At 44.3% G+C, this 3629-nt stretch overlaps 1 pseudogene; it reads left to right on the plus strand.

The window, feature by feature from the left end:
• The first annotated feature begins 1015 nt into the window (after nt 1–1015).
• On the plus strand, nt 1016–2433 carry LOC140697823 (keratin, type II cytoskeletal 8 pseudogene; annotated as a pseudogene).
• Nucleotides 2434–3629: the final 1196 nt, after the last annotated feature.

A 3629-nucleotide genomic window follows, 5' to 3' on the forward strand; every position in this document is an offset into this window, starting at 1 on the left:
ATTAGCCACATTAATTCACGGATAGAGTCCTATTAGAAGCATAAATTAAAAAGTACATTATTATTCTATCATGAAACCACTAGAAATGCATTTCTTGAAACTACATGTGACAAGTATTCAAATTGGAGTCACTTGTGTTTTATCATCTCCTTCACCCTCAAGGAGCCAAGGCAAAAATTGCCAAGAATTGTTTTCTTCAAATAACAATAATTTTTCAACAACTGGTAGGGTCCCCTCACATGAACAGAAGATTAAAAATATGGGGTTTTTGGAAGCTCATGACACCAAGTCAGATGTTAATAGACCAAGTCCTCTGAGCATATTCTAAATCTACTAAATTCCAAATAGGAAATGTATATCATTGAATCAGCACATCCCTGTTACCAGGTATATGGTAATGTACAAAATAAAACAATATTATATACTTTTTTATGGTAAACAGATTTTATTTTAAAATGTTTTCTAATAAATCCACAAAAACTTGAAAACATTTTAAGCGTTAAAGAATTACAATTGCTCATTAAGGATGCATTGAGATGAATAAACATTAGAATTCAGTGATTTTTTTATTGAAATATAGTCAGTTTACAATGTTGTATTAATTTCTGGTGCACAGCATACTGATTCAGTTATATATATATTCTTTTTCAGATTCTTTCTCATTATAGGTTATTGTAAGACACTGAACGTAGTTCCCTGCGCTGTACAGTGGGGCCTTGTTGTTTATCTATTTTATACACAGTAGTTAGTATCTGCTAATCCTGAGCTCCTTATCCCTCTCCACCTTCTCCTTTGGTAGCCATAAGTTTGTTTTCTATGTCTGTGAGTCTGTTTCTGTTTTGTGAATATGTCCATTTGTATCATATTTTAGATTCCACATTTAAATGATAGCATATGATATTTGTCTTTCTCTGTCTGACTTACTTCACTTAGAATGACAATCTCTAGGGAAACCTCTTCTCAACTCCGAATCCCTGTCTGCTTTGGCCTCCTTGCCTCCTTTCCAGCCTCCACCATGTCCATATGGGAGACCCAGAAGTCCTACAAGGTGTTCACCTCTGGCCCATGGTCCTTCAGCAGCTGCTCCTACACCAGCGGGCCAGGCCCTCACATCAGCTCCTCAGCCTTCTCCTGGGTGGGCAGCAGCCGCAGTTTCTGGAGTGGTCTGGGCCCCAGCCTGGATGGATGTTATGGTGGGGCCTCAGGTATGGGGGGCATCACAGCTGTCATGGTGAGCCAGCCTTCTGAGCCCCCTCAAGCTGGAGGTGGACCCCAACATCCAGGCTGTGAGCACCCAGGAGAAGGAGCAGATCAAGACCCTCAACATAAGTTTGCCTCCTTCATCGACAAGTGACAAGGTGCGGCACCTGGAGCAGCAGAACAAGATTCTGGAGAACAAATGGAACCTCCTGCAAAAGCAGAAGACAGCCCGGAGCAACACAGACAACATGTTCAAGAGATACATCAATAACCTTCAGAGGCAGCTGGACACCCTGGCCCAGGAGAAACTGAAGCTGGAGGTGGAGCTTGGCAACATACAGGGGCTGGTGGAGGACCTCAAGAACAAGTATGAGGAAGAGATCCAAAAGCGCATAGACGTGGAGAATGAATTTGTCATTATCAAGACGGATGTGGATGAAGCATACATGAACAAGGTAGAGCTGGAGTCCTGCCTGGAAGGGCTGACTGACGAGATCAACTTCTACAGGCAGCTGTATGAAGAGGAGATCCGTGAGATGCAGTCACAGATTTCAGACACGTCCGTGGTCCTCTCCATGGTCAACCACTGCTCCCTGGACCTGGATGGCATCATCACCGAGGTCAAGGCCCAGTACGAGGAGATCACCAACTGCAGCCCGGCCGAGGCCGAGGCCGAGACCATTTACCAGATCAAGTACGAGGAGCTGCAGACACAGGCTGGGAAGCACAGGGATGGTCTCCATCACATGAAGATGGAGATTTCTGAGGTGAACCGGAACAACAGCTGACTCCAGGCTAAGATCGTGGGCCTCAAAGGCCAGAGGGCTTCCCTGGAGGCTGCCATTGCCGATGCTGAGCAGCATGGGGAGCTGGCCGTCAAGGATGCTCAAGCCAAGCTGGCCGAGCTGGAGGCCGCTCTGAGAACCTCCAAGCAGGACACAGCCCAGCAGCGGCACAAGCAGCTGAATGTGGAGATCGCCACCTACCGCAAGCTGCTGGAGGGCGAGGAGAGCTGGCTGGAATCTGAGATGCAGAACGAGTATCCACATCAAGACCACCAGTGGCTACTAAGGTGAGTTGATCTATGGGGCCCTCTACAGCCTGAGCCCCTTGGGCTCTGGCAGGCCCGGCTCCTTCAGCTGTACCAGTTCCTCCAAGGCTGTGGTTATGAAGAAGATTGAGACCCACAATGGGAAGCTGGTGTCTGAGTCATCTGACATCCTGTCCAAGTGAAAGTCTCCTGCAGAAGGAGCCATGCAGGGGGGCGCAGGCGTGGGAAACCTGAGGCTCAGCTTGGGTTCTCAACCCACCCTTGGTGAGGGTTGACTGCCCGGGCTTCCGTCTCTTGTCCATGCCCCCAGCTAAAAGCCAATTCAAGTGCCTTTTTCAGAATAAATCCAAATCAAGTGTCTTTTTCAGAATAAAGCCCCAGCTGGCTCTGCTAAGCCCTGCCTCCCCCCCAAAAGAATGACAATCTTTAGGACCATCCATGTTGTTGCAAATGGCACTATTTTATTCTTTTTCATGGCTGCGTATTATTCCATTATATAAATATACCACAGCTTCTTTATCCAGCCATCTGTTGATGGACATTTAGGTTGCTTCCATGTCTTGGCTATTGTAAATAGTGCTGCCATGAACACTGGGGTGCATGTGTCTTTTTGAATTAGAGTTTTCTCCAGATTTATGTTTTCTCCGGATGATTGCTGGATCACATGGTAACTCTAGTTTTAGAGTTTCCCATTACAGCTGTACCAAATTACATATTTTTAAAGTTTAAATTATTTAAAATAAATTTCAAAATTTATTAATAAATCCTATCCCACATTTGTTCCTTCTCATCAATAAAAAGGTATATAAAAGACAAGATATTGCTAATATCATCTAATAAAATTGACAGACCAAAAGTTAATTCTCTTGTTATATGTTTGGCTGAGCTGGTTCATAGCCGGTGTTTCATCAAAGTAAAAGTATGTACTAATGTGGATTAGTGTAGGTGGGAATGCAGAATGGTGCAGCCACTCTGGAAAACAGCTCAATTGTTTCTTACAAAACTGAAAATACACTTGCCATATGATCCAACCATTATGCCCTGAGGTATTTACCCAAATGAGCTGACAACCTAGGTTCACACAAAAACCTGCATGTAGATATCTATAGCAGCTTTATTCATAATTATCAACACTTGGAAGTGATCAAGATGCCCCTCAGTAGGGAAATGGATAAACAAAGTCATACAATGAAATAGTATTCACCAATTAAAAGCAATGCATTACCAAATCATGAAAGGACATGAAGGAACCTTCAGTGCTTATTGCCAAGTGAAAGCAGCCAGCCTGGAAAGGCTGCACACTCTGAGTCCAACAATATGGCATTCTGGAAAAGGAAAAACTATAGAAACAATGAAATGATCGCTGGTTGCCAGGAGT

Source organism: Vicugna pacos, chromosome 8 (genome assembly GCF_048564905.1).
Source record: "Vicugna pacos chromosome 8, VicPac4, whole genome shotgun sequence".
Classification (NCBI taxonomy): domain Eukaryota; kingdom Metazoa; phylum Chordata; class Mammalia; order Artiodactyla; family Camelidae; genus Vicugna; species Vicugna pacos.